Raw genomic sequence first — 21,711 nt, 5'->3', positions numbered from 1 at the left:
AATGTCAGTGATATGCCCAACAGCATTCCAGAATGAAATGGTGGTTATGATCACTCAAACCAGAAAGCCACAGAACAAAAAGTATGAGTTCTTAAAAGCTTCAGTAAAGTTCCATAGGTAGTACTGCAGCCAGGCAAGTCAGGATCCCTAAACTCCTGATTGCTTGGACTCAGTGCCTGCCCTGCTGGAGTGGGCACAGAGCTGTCACTGCAAAGGCAGAAGGATCTCCCACAGCTGAGCAGTAACCATTTACTGGAACCACACAACACAGGCTGATTTTTAAGATGCATTTCCACAACAGTTATTTCAGCACTCACAACACTGGTGTTCTGAGGGTTATGGTTTTGGTAGGGGTTGTTTGTTCATTTGTGGGGTTTTTTTTGGTTTGGTTTTTTTTTTTTTTTTTTTTTTTTTCTTTTTTTGTTGTTGTTGTTGTTGTTGTTAGGTTGTTTTGGGTTTTTTTGGTGCCTTTTTATTGGTCTTAGTTCAAATTTATTTACAAACTGCTCCACAACTTTGTAAATACAGAAGAGGTGCCATGAATGTTCTGCTATTTTTATTTTTATGATCTGCCTCAATATCAGTTTCATTTTCAAACCAAGGTCAAACCAAGTTGACCAAAACCACTCCTCTCTCTTCCTGCTGTACTTTAACTCCTCCCAAGATTAAGAGATAATATACAGAAAACCAGTAATCTTGAAACACTGGACAAGCTCTGGAGGATTGTATTGGATTCAAAGGGAACATTGTGCTGGGCTGGGGAGGTTTTAGGGCAGGGAGGCTGAAAGGTTTGAGTTTCATTTGTCCCCAGTTGCAACTGCCCCCCTTTTACCACAGGGTGCACAAACCAGCCATTGTTTCTGAAATGCAGAGTTCCCTGCAAATTGGTAATATTAGACTTTACTCCTCTTTTCATCTGGCTTGCTGCTCATTTCCAGTCTACCAAAAGGAAGGAAAAAACCTCTCAGGTATGCCCCACACTCCCAAATCTCCCTCAATTACAGCAATAACAGTTCATTTATTTCCAATTTTGCATCTCCCACATGAAAGAACTATACAGCAATACATAGTTATAGCAATCATGTGCCAGCTTCCTGACCTAATTTTGTTTCTCACAAAACCTTTTTTTTGGGAGACTTCTTGAACAAAACAGCTCCTATCTCAGTTGCTATTTCATAAAAAAACCCAAACAAAACCACACAAAACACTAACCCACTATATTTTTTGAGTGGACAAAGTCACTCAGAAATTTTGAACAGATACAGTCTTAACCATTTAGCAGAATGACATTTTCTAGCCTGAAAGGGGGAGAGATGGAGATCTATCCACTCATCTCAAAGTCAGCACTGCACTTGCAGCTCAGATCTGCAGCAGAAGTTGCAATGTGAACTTTGATCCTGCCTCACCTTTCTTCCCCTCTTCTCCAAGGAATGTATTGAACATGCTGAGTTCACTTTTGAGCCATTTTCAGGTTTCACTTGGTTCCTTTTGCCTGAAAACATATGTACATCTGCCCTATATCACTGCAATTAATTTTACCTATATGAAAGATTTTTAAAATTCTTTGCAGATCTAGAAAAGAGTAAGAACATTTCATTCAACTAAACACAACAAAAAGTACCTGTGTCAATAGCTGGTTTTGATGTGAGTCAGTTTTGCTGGAGATCTGTGAAAGACCTGGCTCCACAAGGATGAGCAGTCCCACACATGCTTGTTACAGGAAATGAGTGTTTAATTCAGTGTAGCACTTAGCACTGCTACTCTTCTCCTTTAGTCTTCAAGGATTGAATATTGTTGAACTGAGCAGGGAAATTAAGAGAAAGCCACCAGGTTCACTTTGACCACAGGACTATAAACTGGTGTTTCACCCTTGTTCACTTTCAGCAAGAACCATTAGAACCCTCCTGAAGGTATTTTCACGTGGTTGGTACTATTTCACTGGTCTTCTACCATCCATAAGTGCATTTTTACATGTGCCTCTCATCAGGATTACACACCAGTGGCACTCTCTTACATTACACAGTTAATTTTTTTGTCATGTAGACACCTCACAATAAATTATCAGTGCAAACTAAGAGTGAAGCAGCAAAGCGTGACAGGGCCAGGTCTGTAAGAATTGCTATTCAATGCCAAAGAACTCTTACTGGTGTCTTTGTAAATAATCACAACTAACTGTTGTTTTATAAAAAACATTGTTTTCCCCATCCTAGACCTCTAAATGCAGAAATCCTGGGAAAAACATTTTAGCACATTAGAATATAATCAGCAACTAGGCATTTGAGCTAAAGTTAGGGAATAATCAACATCCTCATGAGAAATGAGCATTTTCTCTTAATCACAGCAGGCAGCAGCTGACTGTCAAATAGATGTCATTGCTTATTCTGCCAAAGAGAAACCTCTGAGCAGTTTTATTTTTATGGAGTCTCTCAGTCTAAGGAGAGACGTGTTTGTGACACAGAACAAAGACAGAAGAGAAGCATACAGAGCTGGAGGTTACAACACTCTTGCAATGGCCATTCTATCAAATTTTATATTTTTTGCTAATTCCATGGGATTCTTGTAAGTTGAAGTTTGTGAATACTTGTAAAGAATGAGATTATCCTGTACAGAAATAAGAGAGTATCATTTTCTGGAATTTTGTGTCAACTCACTTGATGCAAGAAACTAAAAATTCCATATATATCTATATCTATATCTATATCTATATCTATATCTATATCTATATCTATATCTATATCTATATCTATATCTATATCTATATCTATATCTATATCTATATCTATATATCTATAATACACCTCAGATAGAAAAAAACATGGATACGTGAAATATTCATATAAAAAGTTCTCAAATTACATGAAGCACAGAAATTCACCAAGATTACCATTTTTTTACCATATCACTGTATGGGATAGATTTTAATGATCTACGCAACAATTCCATTCTGATAATGGGAAAACATTATTTTTGGAGAACATAACAACTAGATCTTGTTTACATGAAATTAATTGATGAATTTTCCAATCTATAAAAATATAATGGTATAGAAAGGTACTCAGCAACTGGACAGCTAATATTGCCTGCCTGCAGGTATCTGCCATCAAGAGCTAGGCAGTCATTTAAATGCAGGAACCTAGCCCCAGGGAAACAGTGCCAGGAACAGCAATTACTTTTCCAAAGTTAAAAAAATGTAGAACCAGCACTGGTGAGGTGTTTAAAATGGAATATTTTATGCAGAATCCAGAAGCCAAAACCCATTAGCACCATTTGTCAGTTAATGTAAGTAACAATAGTGGAAATAAGTTTCTCAGCCTAGCAAAACTGAGCCATTTTTAGAGTCCTAACTATAATTTTCCTGTTTCTAAAAGCATCCTGGATATATAGCATGTCAGAAGCAGTTCTTATCCAAGGTCTCTCTCATACACTCTTAACTAAGAAAATACCATCATTATCAGTACATTAGTACAATTAAATAATTCCAGTTTATATCCTACTCATGAAGAATTTTTATTAAGCATTTGTAAGTTCAGACAGGTTTTTTCTTTCTGCCCAGTGGGCAGAAAGGGAATAGCTGGCTCTTTTACATGTTTCCACAGAATAAATAGTGTTAAAAAGAAAAAAATTGCAATTTAGCGGCTTGCATAAGATTCTCCAAATCATCTTTAGTAGCCAGACTAACAAGACTTAATCTAAAACATGGTGTGGAAGAAAAACCCCAAAATTTAAAAATATATCCTCTGTATTATTTCAAGACTGAACCAAAGGAGTTAAGGTAAAAGCAAGGGGAACATGCAACAGAAACTGAATTGCAGTCATCACCATAATGAGAACAAATTGGTGCCATGATCATGCTTGATTCTATCTGCTCCCCTTTCCTGCCTCTCACAGCAAATGACAGTAATTACTCCCTAAAACTGCTTTTGGACACTGTATGGAAAAGTAGGGAAGAAAAAGAAATACTAGAAGCTTAAAATCTAGCCAAATATTCAATCCCTTTGCTAGATTTTTGACATTAATAGAACCAGGCTCACTCAACTTTTTTAATTATCAAGAGCTTGCAATCCAGGTGTTGTGATGACCGTGGCATGTAATTATACCATGAAGAATCTACAAGGGCTCTAGACCTTGTGAAAACACATAGGTGTAAGATACTGGCAGGATTAGTCTCTTTATTTAATGATATCAGATTGTGTATAAAAAAAAGTTTAATAAAGGTTTATTTCTCATCTAACTGAAAAGAAAATTGGATCTCACCTCTTTGTGTGCCTGCTTGAAACAAATAAACACTGATCATAGTGAATAAGATCAACCTGTGGCACATCCCTTTGATCTTGTATATGCCTATGCCACTCAAACCTTTGTTAGGAGAATGAGTTATGTTATTATTATTCTCCATTAACATGAAGAAATTATTCAATCATGTGAAATTCTTTGCACTTGACTCCTTCCATTGCTACAAGACCAAAACCTAGTCCTTTCACTGCATCTCAGTTGGAATTTACAATATCTGTTTAAGAACAAAGAAAAGCACTGTAGATAAGTGTATGGCTTACAAACATACAGCTTTTGTCTTTGCAGTGCTGGCTTATTGAAAAGAAATGAGTTACTTCAATCTGTATAAACAGATAGACAGTTCAGACTGTTAAATTATTTTTTTTCTCCAGGAGCCTATGCACTCCCCCTCTGACAGCACATAAAGTAAAGCTGCAAGGTGACACCTGTAGAGAGTTTGAATGCATATTGCCCAGAGATGCTGACTCTTCCTTTATTTCACCTTGCTGGCATCAACGACCCCAGAGAGCCTGCAGGCAGGACCAAGGGGTCAGGAGTGGTGCAGAACAGATGGAAACATCCTGCACAGGGAGATTCTTGAGATCCTTGGTGTTGTCTGCCATGGCTGCCCTCAAACCCAGCTTTGGTCCAGCACCTCACAGGGAAACAGGGATGTCAGACCACACTTCACTGCCAAGGGATGACTTTTGCTGAGCCAGCCTTAAAGTGTGAGACAATCTGACACAGGCACTAAAATCTAATCAATTTTCTTAGGTTTGCTGATCATGTTATACAATTTGTATAATCTCTCCACACCTGTTATTCTGTGCAAAGCCCTAAACACCACTACTAAATGGTGATCTGGTTTTTGATATACACTCCTTTCTACCACTTCTGGGCACAGCAAGGATTTTGGAAATGGCAGCACTTACAGAATATACCTTTGCCATTTTGGTATTTCATGTCATGTCTGCTTCTGAGAGGTTGTTCTAATGTGTGGAGCAGACATCAGGGATTGAACAACAAGCAGTTAGGTTAGTCATGCAGAACTGAAGATCAGCAGTGCCTAAAGAATGATAACTTGTTTGCCACATCAGGACAAAAATCACTGAATGCTACACCAAATGATGCAGATGGTGAACCTATTAAAATTTATTGCTTGATACCCAGCCAATTTCTTCTACCCTGGATGTAAATTGACATGATAATCAAATGCTATAAACAAAATTAGAGTGCACAGTAGTACAGAACACTAAAATTTCAAAGCAGATACCACATAATAGCTAGTGCTTCATGATTTCAGATCTTTAGGAAAAAAATTACTTTCACTGGCATGAATTACCAAAAGCATTATCTAGATACCTTAAAAAGCAAACCAAATCACAAAAATTCAAAATGTGACATTGCACAGCCCAGATTGTTTTTCATTAACATAAAACCAGGAGCAGATTTATTTGCTTTGTTTGAAATTTGCACAATAAAAATTCAGGCTTTTCCTGACTAATGTGTTGTCAATGCAGAGCTGCCTGGTTTGATTTGGCTCAAGACTTGCAAAAGCAATCAATCACTGAGAAATCCTGACTCTTCAGCTGAATGCTCTGCTTACAGAGGGCTGAGCATATGCTTTAAGGTTACCAATTTATCCTTTCTCCTCCTCCTCAAACCATTTTTTGTGCCCAGAAAGAATGGAAGCTATTAGAAGTATACTTATGACATCTATGAAGGACATGTCCTGCCCTTTCATGATTCCCTTACATTAATTTTTCCATCTGTAGAGCTACTACTGAGAGATGTGTAACATGTCAGTGATAAGGTTAAAAACTGAAAGAAAATAAATGCTATTGTAATTTGGCCTAATTCATACATCTCTTTTCTAGACTGAAAAAATATTCAAATCAACAGAAATTATTATCTGTCACCACCTCCTTTTGAAATTAATCTCTGTAACATTACAAAGTTTTTATGTGCCATAATTAAAACAAAGCTCCATAAAATCACATGTGAAGCATCCTTTATTCCTCTGCCAGGTCTTGGTGACACACACTCACATAAAAACAAACAAAACTGAGAATCTGCTGATGACATCTCTGTGCCTGTGCAGGGATGTACAGAATTGTGAGATGCAACCAAGTTGAGATGATGAAATGTCAGACATTACCCTCAAAATGTGGAAGGGAGCATGAGCTCCACAACCAAAATTACTTCTCTTTTTGCTGCTGTGAATTCTCCCTGCCTTACTAAGGAGGTGCTGGTTTTGCTATAATTGACTGAAACACTGCAGCAGTTCTGCTGTTTGTGGAGCATTTCCTACTTCTGCTCATCCATACAGCATCTGTGTACATCCTGGACCTAAATTAGACACTCTAGAAAGGGCTGGAAAGGAAGAGCCAATAAGGACAACAAAACAAAAGAGCAGCCAAAAAATTGTTAGAATAGGAAAATCCCTTAATTGAAGTCAAGACTACAAATCAATCCAGAAATCATGATTAAATAAATGTTTCCAAAGCAAAAAATCCCTAACAAATAAAAACAAACCCAGGTCAATAAACTGATTTTTTGTTGTATATTTTTATCTTCCTTTTCTCTGATGTTTCATCTTTTTCTTGAACCAATAAGAGCAAGAAAAATGGCCCCTGCCACCCAGTGTAGCTCATGAAATTATGTTACTGCTCCTTTCTGCAACAAGTTTTTATTTTCTGAGGAGCTGGATAAATATAAGACAGAGTAAAAGAGGTATTTATGTTCTAATACTGTTGAAATAATGTCCTTATGCTGCATAACTTCTCATCCAAGTTCCTGCTGACAATGTTCCCAGTTTGAATAGGTAACATACAACCATGTTGCCTGAATAAATGTGAAAAACAATCCCAGAATTTGGCATCAGAGATTTAGATGACTACCTACTCTGTTCATGACAGCTATTTCAGATAATCAGCATTACTGAACTTTACTAATTATGTACTGTGATTTGTGTTTTAATACAAATAGGATTCATTTCTCCTTTTTTATCCCTAACACAGAAAATATAATGAATAATAGGAAGGATTAGGCATTCAGAAACTTACAGTAAAATCCTGTTTGCTTATCAATGAAAAACAGCCCTATAGAGCTGGCTTGCATGCCTGTTTTTGTTTTTTCTTTCCCTGTCATTTAATATTTTGGCAATAATAGAGAAGTATTTTGTGATATTTTCTAACTGGTAACAAAGTATAAGGTACTTTTAACTTGCTTGTGTATTTAGGGAACAGAGTATTTGGGCACTGTTTTATGTTTTTTTTTTAATGAAACCAGTGACAATACAGAACATTACATTTGTGTCTTGGCAGAACACAGAGAGGTTTCACCTTAGGCAGCATAATTCAGAAACTTTGTCAGTCCTGAAGTTTTTCTTAGATGGAACATATTGCCTGAAAGGCAGTTATTTCAAACTGAGAAATCTGGTTCACAAGGGAAATTAAAGAGATCCCTTGCTTTCCTTCCAATTCTTCACTCCTATTACAGAAATATTTAATTGTATTTTCCTAATAGCTTAGAGGGACAAGGGTGGCAAGGTTCTATATCCAATATCTGCATTGTCTGGTGCTAATACACATTTGCTCAACTCCCAGACATTTCTGGGCAATCCCTTTAGTATGCTCTCAGCATTTGGGTCTGTTCAGTAGACACTGGGATCCTTTGCTATTCAGCTTGTGTAATTGTGCTTTAATTACTGTAATGTGGCAATAAACACAGCAAGGACTCTGCTGTTGTCTCAAGACTAGGGCCTAAAACAATCCTATTATTCATACAGCATCTGAAAGTGCACTAAAAACCAGCTCATGAACAGCTTGAAGCATTTGCACACTTTCTTCTTCCACATTTCCTATTTTTTCTCCAGTGTAGCATAACAAGGTGTATCTGCTGATTGAAAAAAAAATAGATTACTTAATCAAATAACATCATTCTAAACTCTATGCTCCTCAGCCCACAAATTCTGTTTACTTATAAAAAACCCCAAACAAATGCATTTTCATTTTCCAATGCTATTGTCCACAACACACAAAATACCTCTGTGAGTGATTTGAATGACCATTACCTATTTAGGAGATATAAGTGAAGATTTACTAAAGCAGTTAAGTCAGTCTAATTTCTGAAAGTTTATCCCTCTAAAGGTTGATCAACCTGCTGCTGAAAAACGAGATTTCAGTGTTTATTGTACACTTGCAATCAGAATATACCTCTCACTGAAATTAAACTTTCATTATAGAACATGAAAGCAAGAGACACTTGAGGATTGCTTCACATTTGATATAATCCTAAGAAAATATTCTGAAGGAAACAGTTAGGGTTAGGGTCAGGCCCCTAGAAAGGATTATTTTCTGATTTTCAAGTGTGTGTGGCACAATAGAGAAATACTAACAAAGCACCATTATTTATGCTAAACATATAAATGTGGTAAAATGAGAAAAACTACATGTTCTAATGAAGAAACAGCCCCTTCCCCAAGGATAATCCTTCCAGCCTAGTGAAGAGCCATTCTCTGTGCCTTGCTTGGTGCTGGTTAAAGAAATCCATGGGATGTGCCAGAAGTTCAGAACTTTTTGACTTATATTCTTCTGGCACTCAACTTTTGAAATACTCCCTGCTGCTGAATTTTAAACAGGCAGAACCATCTGTTCCAGTTCATTTGCATTGCCTCTGGCTTGGATGGCATCACAGGCTGTGCCAGAAAAAGCACTGGGACTGTCTTCACTGTCATTGGATTACTGATGACAATATCACTTCTGAATAAAAAGAATAAGGGCTTGTTTTGGGAAACAGTGTCAGGTCTCACCTAAAACAGAAGAGAAGGGTCTGAGTTTCAGAGAAGCCCAACTGAGAAGACTCTGTTTGCCAGCCCAGAGCAGGAAGAGGGGGATATGTGTGTCACTGGGACAATCCCACTCACTGCACTGGGAAAGGAAAACCCCACCAGCTCCAGATGATTATTTCTAGGCAACTTGCACTGCCACTTCTGTTAAGGAAAAAAAACCAAACAAACCCTCCCAGCAAACCACTTCCATTTAAATCTCTGCTTTTGATCTACTTTCCCAAATAAGAATTGTATTTGAGTGACAAGTTACAGACAATGAAAACTGCCCTTTCAGGCAGGCTGGAAATGGTCAGCATCTTAATTCAAATGAACATCACTCTGCATATTCCTGTGTTAATTAATTAAGAGCTAATCATCAGGCTGTATGTAATGGTGAGTGATACCAAACTAAGTATCTGCTGTAAGGCAAATTTAAAAGAAAAAAAAATTTACTGGTGCATTGAAGGTCATGGCTGTCTAATTAAGGATTTGTGACTATGTGAAACTGGGAAAGAAATGGTATTTTCTGAAGCTATTTTCATGCCATTAACTTAAGTGAGAAAGAATAGAAGCAAATGTTGCTTCAAAGATTAATTTAGAAATCAGAACTCAAATTTCTTCATAGAGTCTGTCTTCCATCTTTAAATTATGTTGTTTTATTGTAAATCCAAATGTGTTTTAAAACTTTGGACGAAAAGTAAAACCTCAGTGTTTCAGCTAGGAATTAATTACTGCCAATTAGAGCTGAATAACTAACTCATCTGTTTTCTGCACACATCTCTTACAGATGCACTCCAATAAAAATACAATGTTCTGCATGCAACATTATTTTTGTTAAGAGAGTTACAAAACATCTGAGAATGGTGGTTAATCTAAAATGCACCATAGGAGTACCTTTAATTCAGCTAATATTTCCATGGAACAAGGCAAGAGTTGAAAATAGAGGTGCAAAATGGCTTTGACTACATACAACAAATAAATATCAAAGGTTAGTTAGTCTCAACATAGCCACTTATTGTTGGTCCTAATAAAATTGGCCTAAGGCTCTTCAGCTCTGGCCACCAGCAGCACATTTTACTTGGAAAGTACCAAAGTCTTTTACTGAAGAGAATGTTCATTGAAAGCTTTGTTTGTTTTTCATTAGATGTTTCAAATCAATATTGAATCCACAAAAAAAGTGTTTTGACCACATTCAGTCAGCTCTATTCTTAATTTTTGCAACTTTAAATTTCCTGTCTAATAGTTTTGAAACAGACACCCCCAATCCCCCCTAATTATGGCACATTAGTACCCCAAATAGCTGTGAACATAAGAATTAAAGCAGAGGCACAGCAAGCCTTTTGGCACACAATATGGGAAATGAGAACAAAATTTGGATAGCCAGGGAATATAATTCTTTCATGGATTAAGGCTATAGAAATATTTGAAGTTCTCTGGTTTAGGTTGTCTCCTGAAGTGATAATACTTGAAATGAGGAATAATGGATTTTTCTACTCATTGGATTAACTGGAGAGATAAATTGAAAGACTAAGAATGTGAATATCAGGATTATTGCCAGGCACTTAAAAGCATAGCTACAGTATAAGCCAAAGAGAGGGAAAAATTAAAATTTAACTTAGTTTAGTAGGAGTTTTGAAAAATTTAATGTTGAAAATGCACTTAAAAATTATTTATAATTAAGAAAAAACTATTAGCAATAAGTTTAGCTATCAAAATTATCTTTCAGCAGTAATTTAACAAAAGTTTTTAAATTTTTATGTTTGAAAAAAGCCCTGTAATACAAGACATGCAGCTTAGGATGCTTAGACACCTATAACTACTTGTTTCTGCATTGAAGCTTTTAAAGAAACAATGCTGTGGTGCCTAATATATAGGCTTTCTTTATTTTTGGGTTAAATTCAATCATCTTTGGTTTCTATGAGCAAAACCATGATGAAAACATGAATGAAAGCATATCTGACCTCCCCCCAGCAGCTTTGCCTGTGACAGAAGTCCAAAGCTCGCTGCCAGTCAGAGTATGCAGAGCTGCTGAACCCTCTCAGCTAGAGAGAGTTCCCTTTTACTGCTCAAGATGCACTAACCATGGAATCCAGATTTTAAGGCTGGGATAAGTGCAACTGTCATGGGATGAAATCCCTGACTCTTATGTGCACAAGAAAGAAGAAGTGGGGAGATGTACCTGAGCTGGCTCTTTACAGCTAACAGAAAACAATTTTCTTGGTAAGGTTTGTGCTATTTGCATTTCTACATTTTCACTCCTAGAAGGCAATTTTCAAACTGTTAAACCAACTGCATGGATTACCTGAATGTCAGCTCTTCCTATTGTAACTAGCCACAATATTATTTTGTTGATGTGAAGATGTGTTGAGAACAAACATAGACATCACAACATCACTTGCCCCATTAACCCATCCTATTCTTTGATATGAGATGTAAATTATTATGACATATAAATTATTACAATTCATTAACTTTAATTTTAAAAGATAGATTACCAAAGCATAAAATGACTATTTTCTTCTGTTTCAGCCGAAGTGATGAAATTTAAAGTCTGATAAATACTCTTATATTGCAGCAAATGACCTTAGATCCTATCTGTGTACTGGAGGTCTCAAAGCACCATAATCCACTTCACAACCAATTCACACAGTACAACAGCCAACACTAGAGACTGCACTAAGGCTGCTACATCCATGCAAACATTAAACAGGTTTTTCCTATTTTAACAACAATGGCTGAGGGTAATGTCCTAATCAATAATTACAGCATAAAAATATAAAAGTTATTTTAAGTTATTATAGTTTATAGTTTCTAGAGCTCTTTTCTCTCCATTACTTGTTGTCTCATGTCCTGTTTTCCAGCTGCTCCATATCCCTAATTCTCTTTGCTCCCTCAACATAATCAAATTAATTTATATACAGATCTACTAAGTAGTAGATTAGAAATTAGGACCAAGAAATATTTTTAGATGGACTTACTCAGTTATTCAAACCACCCTAGTTAAATTTAGAAAAAAGCTACATCAGCAGCATAGAGGGAAGGTTTCTGACTCAGTAGAGGGAAAGCTGTAATACTGAATTTGTTGTATTTGGTCCACAGCATCTTGGTTTGCACAGCTGTAAAGGATTACATCAGGTTCCAGGGTAAAATTTATGATGAAGTGCATAATGTTGGAGAGGTCTAAGTGACATTTGAAGATTGTGAGAATATATAGTGTCTCAACTGTTGATTGACCTAAGTGAAGGCACAGAAAAGAAAGCAGTAGGGATAAGAATGTATTTCATGCTAAGTGACCTCAAACTGCAGATGAAGAGCATCTAAGATTTCCCTTTGTGCCATTTATGTTCTTTATTTAAAAGGGATATTTGTCCTTTTATTTGCTTTATCTTTACAGCTGTTTTTAAATATTATATAATCACAGGTGACTCTGAAAGACAGGCAGAGAACCTCTTCTGCTGCTCATACACCAGGGGAGATTACTGACAACTTCACTGCAAAACTGGTAGAGTGTTAAAATACAGTCATGTGTCCCATCTGTGATTGGAATACTCAGCTAAACAATTCCAAGTAAATTAATTCTTCTAGAATTCTCTAAACATCTGTAACGATCTTAACAACTCACAAGTTGTCTCCCCTATAGTTCCATACGTCTAGAAGTTTTGGAAAAACAAAACAAAGAAATCAAGCCCATGAAAAAACTTTTACATGTGTAATTTTGCTTAACAGGTGAAAATAACTGGACTGATAGCAAGGGAAAAAAAGAACACATGGAGAAAACTGAATTATGGTCAAGCTATCTTTGCACTCTCTGAAATATTATCCCTGACCTTTTTAGGACCACGTCCTAAAGTCATGTTTGAGGCTACAAGCCAGGGAAACAGTCAGTGATAATTGCAACTTTTGTTAGTATGAATTATATTTAAAAGACAATGGGATATGCCTGCAAGACACATTATGCCAGTTTATGAGAGATAACAACAGCTGGTTGCTTGGCATTCATAGACTGTACTTTTGAGTTATGTGTGCAGCACCAGACTACACACAAATCTGAAAAGCAGTTTCTGGATCCTAAATCAAGTCATTGTCCCTTCAGTCAAGGTGATAAGAGTTCATCACAGATAAAAGATGATCTAATTAATGATTAGTGAGAACAGGGTTATTTCTCACCTCACAAGGAAACCATGAGTCACTCAAGCAGGTGAACTGTGAGGGTGCACTGCCAAAAGTGCAGAGACAGGTGCTATGATTATTTTTAGAAACAGAACACTGCCAAAGAAAAATATGCAGACCAGGTTTGGCCTGGGGATTAGCCCAGCAAATGAAAAAAGAGGTGTTATTTATGCACTGAACCCCTCTTTGTAGTCTCCCATTTTCTACTAGAGATATGTGAACACCAGAAAACACCAAGAAGCACAATCCTGTGCAGAGAGCCCCATTCTGAACCTCCTCCATGTGCCTGATCTGCAGCCTGCTCTTCACCCAGAGGGACCCACACTATTTACAGCTCTAGGTGGTCATGATGGAATAATAGAACTGCTTCTGAGAATAGTATATGAACTGGGACCACAAACACAATTAATGCACTCTGAGGTATTTTACAATAAAGCAAGCAGAAAACTCAATTATCCCACAACTTCTGAATTTCAGTTTACAGCATCTAGATCTTCTTCACACTGTCTAGGGAAAGAGGGAATGTCTAAGGTAGCTGTAGTTCAAATGAAGCTGGTCAAAAGGGCTTCATCTATCCTCATTATTGGAAGGAGATGTTTCTCAACCGAGCTATTAACTTATGAACTAACTTGACAGTAACATCCCTTGTCCATCCATACTGCTCTACACAATAAAATATTATGTTGTGGGACTGCAGGAGCTCCACTAATGTATGTGTGGAAGACAAATGTTATTAATGAATAACTCAGGGACACCATAACTTTCAAAGGCAAAATTGGTTAATACCACAGAAAGCAAGAACAGTTACACAAAAGAATTAACTTGTGCAATGCATTTCACAGGGTCAGCATCACTCTTTCCTTTCACTGTGAGTAAATTAAAATTGTCTTTAACCTAACCAATTGCATGCTACTTTGCTTCCCTGATAGCCTTGCATGCTCATTAAAAACACAACTGATTAGAATTGATTGTCTCTTCTGGCCTCTGTTACTCAATCACTTGTCAGCATTATCTCAGGAGAACACATAATCATTGTGCCTGAAAGGGTCAAGCTTGTCTGCTTGGCATATTTAAACATGCCCCTTTAAGTGCTGTCTTCAGGAACAAGCACCTTGGCAGTGCTGTCTGATGAGATGCTGGATTACCACAGGATTATCATTAAAAAGGGCCTATTTCACAATCTGCTGGCAAATACTGTTTATACTGTTAAATTCTAGAAAAACAGAGACAAGTCTGGGTTGGATTTGAGGGCACTTTTTTTCCACCTAGATGTGGCTTTTTTGTTTGTTTTTTTTTTCTTTAAAAAAAATCATTTGATCAAAAAGAATGTTCATGCACTGAAGGCTATTCCACCAGAGTAATTTCCTCTGGCAGAAATTACTGAAATTAACTATTTAATTACAAACTTTGTTAGCTTCTGAGAGGCAGCAAGAACTTAGGTTCTTGAAATCATGAGGAGTGATATCTGGTTATCTTTTATTGCCAGACAGAATAGTGTGGAGAAAACCCCTCTCTATAGATCATGGAGTTTTATAGGCAGGTTTAAATCAGACACATTCCTAATGATACCTTCCAGAATGTTATTTAAGTTGAATATTCCACACTCAGGTCTTACAAATAACAGACCAAACAACATATTTAAAGCTTTGTAAATTGTTTCTGTCACCCAGACAGTTTTATTTCAACAAGAAAGCCCTTTCAATGTTAGTCTTCAACAGCAAAGTGGCTAAAAGACACGAGTGAAGCCCTTGGTGTGAAATCTGTGTTGTAACATTGGATTATATCACTGTACTGTTATCACTCAGCTCAGATATTTCTGTCATGGATCACTAGACAGGTGCTAAATAGACAAATGGCAGCATTTGCCATGTGACAGCTTGCACTGTTTTTATACACAGGACCATATTTTATCAACAAAGTACAAATAGTTCTACCTTCCTGATTTGTACTCTTCATGTTTATAACAATTCCATTAAGGTGTTAAAGTAAAAAGTTTTACTAGAGAAAAAAATACTTTCTTATACACAATTAGTTCAGAGTTTAAAACTCTAATTACAATTCATCTGCCATAATGGCATTTTCCAGGTGTAGTTTACTATCCTTGAACCTCAAATTTTCAGTTTCATTATATGGCTCTTCTGGAACCAATGAGTTAGTGTTTTACAGAGCAGTCACACAGTCTAAAGTAGCAGCCACCAATTTCCAGTGGCTGTTTTCCTTTAAAGCATTATATGATAAAAAGCAGATCATCTGCAAAGTCTTTTCATTTTGCACCTGCAGCAAAGGCATGGAATAATCAGATTGTAAAATGGAAGCTGGATTGGTTTTAGGATGGTTTATAGGTCAGATATAGTGTGTGCAGTTACAGTGGCATTACATCATTTTGTTCTGTTCCATCACATTAAAACACTGTTGACTGCTACAGTATCCTGGAGCTTGCCTAGATCACTTGAGTATTTTACAACTTGAAACAGCTTTTCTAAATTATTTAGATATGTATATTTTTATACTTAAGGCCATGATGGCTTTTGGATATACACCTATAAGTGATGCTAAGAGGTTGCAAGGGTGAACATAAGTAAAAAAATAAACTGTATTATTAGTGTGAATTTAATTTTTTCTACACAATATTATTCAATGAATTAAGGAATCTTTAAAAACATTTAAGACATTTACAACTCACATTTTTCCAAGGCCTGCAATACAATGTGTGCAAGGCCCAAATGCAATGTATGAAAATGCATGAGTTTAGAGCAATATAAATTGCTGGAAAATAAATTTTACTTATACTTCTCTGGTTCCTTTATAACCTCAGGAAATAATTAATTGCAACACAGGTGGATTTGAGTAATTGGACTGAGTTAGGCTAACTATCTGTAACAAGGTCAACAGCTTTGCTTTGAATAGCCTCAGATTCCTTACTAAAAATGGATTTGTGGAGTTCAATACAGAAAGAATATATTTTACCATGGAAATAACCAGGCAAATATGGTCACTAATTAGCTGAAACAAATCTTCAGTTGAATCTTAAGTAAAAAGCCTTCTAAGAATAGGGTTCTACACAATCAATAATTGTATTTAATACATACCCTGAAAATCAACCTCTCTTTGAGCAGGTGTTAGTTATTAAAAATGTAAGCACACAGCAGTTGCTCATTATTTAACAAAGAATGACAATTTTTAATGTACATTCTGCTGTTTCCTCTGTATTCCTTGAGATAAGTGGTATAGGAAACAGCAAATAAGAAGGCTGATATATCACAGTGAACTCAATGCAGAGAAGCTGCAGTATTATATGGTCCTGAAATCAGGTGTATTTTAGCATAAAATCAACCTATTTATTACTATGTATGACATCTACATATGCATTGCATCTGTCTTTGGGTTTCCTCATGGTTAAATTCACATTAGGTACAACAGAAATACTTGGTACATTATTGCTAAACTTGAGATGTGTGGAAAACATCCTCACAAAGAAGCAAACCTCTCCTAAAAAGGGGCCCTCTTAATGAAGAGGGGACTGGAATGTTTAAGAGACAATATGGAGACAATCATTGCATCCATAGCAAAAGAAATTAAACTTTGGCAAAGAAATCCAAGCCTCAGATAAAAGTCTCAGAGAGCTTTAAAGAGAATAAGCATTGACTTAAAAGGATATAATGGAGTCCACAAGGATAGAAACAAAGTGCAAATTTTCAAGAATCAAGCAGTGTTTGGCCATGACAAGTAATTAAGATAATTTCTAAAGATAAACTACTCAGATATTGTTACAGTGCCAAAAAAAGGTAAATCTGATCCATAGGTTGGGCTTTGAAAGTTTATGATGGCAGATTTAAATCTCTGAATGCAAAGAGTTTTAAGGGGTGCACCTTCTTTTAAAATTAGGTAAATGGATAATTAGTATTTTTACCCTTCCTATGCTGTTGTTCTTCATTCTGCCTAAGAGCTTTGCCAGTGGGCCAGAGGTCCACTGATGCTCTCTGCTCCAAGCAGTGGCACAGTGTAATAGAAATTTTTACAGTTCAACAACCCATTTCATAAACTAGAATTCAACTTTGTTCTGAATCTACCAGCCATTATTTTATTTGAGGACTCCTGCTCTTACAGGGAAAGGAAGTATTTCTTCTTTTCTGCTTCACCATGAAAGACTTTTTCCTTCACTACATGCTTTGTAGCACCTTTAACACAGGTGACAATGGCTCTCTGCTGAGAACCTTTCACCCCATCAAAACTGGTCATTAATTTTTCACTGTGCTGCTGCTTCTACATCCAGTCCTTTGACCACTTGACTCTTCTGGTCTTTTGACAGCTTAGCCACAGGTTCTGTTGGGGAGGACTTTGTAGAAAATATTTTAGTATTCAAAACAAACTACCTCAGCTGAATCTTCCATGCCAGCTTTCTTACTATCGGCTCATAGAATGTAAATGGGTTTTCCCTGAGTTATTACTTCACTTTTCAGGCTTTGACAACTCTCCCCTTCTTTTGTACTCATCTCCATGTCCATGAATTCTACTTATTCAGCCAACACAGACACCAGACTTAAATTGTAGTTCCTTAGACACCTTTAAAATCTCACACAGATTGTGTGACACACTAGCCACTATTAGTCATCTTCTTCCACACTTTTTCAACCAAAGGTAACATTCTACTCAATAGCTCAGCTCTCCCATTCTTAATTTCTTGTCAAATTTATGGATTAACACCATTGCACCAACACAATGTACCGAGATGACTTTGTATTTATACTGCAAGGAACATAAAAATTGACAGAAAAAAAAATGAGACCTATATTTCACCCGAAGCAAAAATAAATGGTAAAGAGTATAAATAACGAGGCAATAAAGGAGGGATTAATCTCCAATATATTCTCTCTGTGTGCATTGAGTGTGTAGCAATTCCTGAGATAGAGGATGCATTGAGATCATGGTTTTATAGCCACAGGTGAACTTACTTTGTATGAATTTGCTGAAGGACTCAAATGCCTTTTTTTTTTCCTGACAGAATAAAATTTGCAATGGGTTCTACAGAAGAAACATGAATTGCATTAAAGAACCTCAAGAAAGCAACATATTGTTTTAAGATTCCATCTGCTAAACAACAGTTAATGAAAGCAATGGGAGCAATAATGGATAATCTGTCTCCTATTTATCTTCTCCACAATATTACTACTGCTATGGAAAAAGCACATATGAAAGCCTTGTTTTCCACTGCCATTCACCCCTTCTTTTGTGGATATAAGCATGAAATATGAATAAACATGTTAATAAGCATGAAAGCAGTTTATACCTGTTTGCATTGATGTGACTTATTTGCACAAGGAATTTCACAATGAAAAAAGAAGTACTAGATAAGATAATCCTTTGAAATAATGTTAACCTGTAAAGGCATAATTTTAACTTGTCAGGTCATGCTGATCTAAGCAACAAGTCTTTCCTTCTTAATATACTAAAGAACCCACTTTATTTCCCCCATCAATTTTAGTATTACAGTAATTTTTTTCAAATCCATGAATAGAATTAATTAGCTCTGAGGAATGGAACACAGATTTGAAAGAAGAGTAATTTTCTTTCCTACTGAAAAAGGTTATTTTCAATGCTTTTAAGGTTTTGCCTGAGTTCAATGAACATAAGGCTGTTTGCAGTGAGAATGTATGAAAAAAGAAAGTTTTATTTATATGCTGAATATGAGAGATCAAAAAGCCTATGCTGGATTTTCTGGAATGCTGGAAATATCCTCATATTTTAAAATGCACAAACCACCTATTTTTATGTTTAGAGGGAAAAACCAGGACAAAGCCTGTTATTATACAGTGTGGCCCTCCAATGGCTTTTGGATCATGAGTAATTACTGTTATCACGCTTGGCATTCAAGCCAACCTGATAGGCTCTGATAAAATTGTTATTATCAGGCAGAAGAAATCTGATAATTTGTGGGATTTTCATATTTAATCATAAACAATCTCTCCCAGTGGTGATTTCCTTCACAAGTCCAGCTCCAGAATAACTTCACCTGACAATTAGAAACTTTTGACACTTTAAAATTAGCACTTCATTAGCTAAAGATCTGTGACTTTTCATGGAGTTAAAATAGTAATATTTATTGACTAAGGATCACACAAATTCTCACTTATTTAGTGCATGCAATAATGAACCATTAACAGATAAAGTCCTGTAAAAAAAGACATAAAAGAACCAAGGTAACTCCTTAACTCAAAGCACCCAGGTTGTAAAGATGTAAATTTAATAATTATTTTCTACTGGTTGTGGTAATATACTTAACTGATCATATCTGATAGAAAACAACCCTTTCAGTAGTCTTGGATGATTTCACGTGAATTGCTAAACACAGAACAGTTTTTGAATTCCCATATGCATTTAATTCTTCCAGACATTAGTAATGAGAACGTTGCTGAGACACAGGGAAGAGGGGAAGAGCTGTAGGGTATAAAATACCAAATACCTTGCATCAGTGCTTTGCCACCAGAGCCACTGCCATTCAGTGTTAAGATCCAAAACTCCTAATTTTTTAGCATTATAACTCCTTTCATATACAGTGTAAAGGAGTCTCCTTGGTTTAAAGCCAAATATATCTCAGCTCTTTATATCTTTTGTTTTGTCTTTGCAGCTGTCATGTAAGGAATCCCATATTACAGAGTAAGTAATCACCCTTGGTATTTGCTATTTGTTAAATAAAATTTACTGATCAAAACAGACATGTGAGCAACTTCTGAAATGTTTTTTGAAGGGAAATCTACATTATATGAAATAAAAAAGTTTTTATATTTTCAAAAAAAAAAAAAAAAAAAAAATTTAAAATACATGTTAAAAAAACCCCAAACCAAAAATACCCCAAAACAGTGCTAAATTCCATATCATTCAATGGCATCTTCAGTATTCTGCAGGTAAAGTCAAAATGACAACTCAGCTTCCACTTTAAACTTCAAGTATTCTAAAAGAAGCATAAACATATTGACCATTCAAAAATATATCTGGGTTTATGACTTTGTATGGAGCGACAGTGAGGAGTCAAGAAAATAAATGTAAAAATGAGATTCACTGTAGAAAAACAGAATGTAAAGTGTGGGAGTCAGCCTGGTCTGTGTCCCAGGCCAGGCAACCATTATGGAGGAAGAGCTGTACCCAACCCTAGGCCTTGGCAGGCATCTGTTCAGTTGTGGCAACCCCAGGAGTTGTGGGATTGTCCATGTTAATGCTTTATAAATATTCCCAACCCTCATTTTCCAGTGTCATCGCCACTCCCAGTCCGTAGAAAATTCTTCCTTCTTTGTATCCCTGGCCTTCATTTGATGCAGTGTCCCACCCAGCCTGCCCCCCTGGCCCTGCCTTCCCTTACCCACCTCTGCACCACTTTCCCCTGGACCCACTGGCCCTAACCTCGACTCCAGCCCCTCTCCTGCCCCACATTTACACCTGGAACCTCCCTGCATCTTGGTCTTCAACCACCAACTCCTACTCTGGTTGCTGTTCGGTTTTTGGGCCTCGTCCCACATTTGTTTTCCCTATTATTAAAGTATTTTTATGTTGCAAGTCGAGGTCCTTGCACCGCTCTTCTTTATTTTGCCACCATAGCCCTAATATCATTGGAACCCTAAAAAGTGTTGTTGGGGACCCCCTCACCCCCGTCAGTAAAGGAAATACTGAAAGGGAAATCATTTTCACTGCCTATATTCAGTATAAGCAGACATATTGCAAGATGAAAGTTTACAAGTGTGCTGATTTGGCACAGCCTGTTTTTTTGGGAGCAGAGGAGGGTGACAGGGGCGGCTTCTGTGAGAAGCTGCTGGAAGCTTCTGCCATGTCCAACAGAGCCAATCCTTGATGGCTCTGAAGAAGGACATGCTGCTGGCCCAGTTAGGTTGGTAGCACCTCTGTGATGACACATGTAAGAAGACAATCAAGCAGTGCTGGTGCAGTCTGTGCCCGGGCATGGGGAGGTGCTGCGGGACTGTGTGAAACACGGTGAGTGATTCCCTGGCACCAACAGAGACAAGATCTACCACTCTGTGGGGTCCTGCAAGTGTCTTTGAGTTAGAAGAACTTGTTGGCAATGGTACTTACAAACAGCAGTTTTTCTTCTGGTCAGAGAAGAGGAAGAAGTGAGGATGTGAGAAAAAACAACATGGCAGTACCAAGGGCAGTGGAAAAGAAAGAGGGGGGATGTGCTCCAGGTGTTGGAGCCAGATTCCTCTGCAAGCCATAGTGAAGACTACAATAAAACAAACCATCCCCCTGTAATGCAGAAAGTCCATGGAGGATGCAAAGATCCACTCACAGCCTGTGGGAAAAGTGCTCCTGCCAGAGCAGGTGATGCCAGAGAAAAGCTGTGAACCAGTGGGAGACCCAAACACAGAGAGGGCCCTGCCTCCAGAGACAGAGGGACCTTGCTGCCAGAGACAGAGAGAGGGACCTTGCTGCCA

The sequence above is a fragment of the Oenanthe melanoleuca genome, chromosome 13, assembly GCF_029582105.1.
Source record: "Oenanthe melanoleuca isolate GR-GAL-2019-014 chromosome 13, OMel1.0, whole genome shotgun sequence".
Classification (NCBI taxonomy): domain Eukaryota; kingdom Metazoa; phylum Chordata; class Aves; order Passeriformes; family Muscicapidae; genus Oenanthe; species Oenanthe melanoleuca.
The sequence above is the reverse complement of the archived record's forward strand: the minus strand, read 5'-3'. Positions refer to the sequence as shown.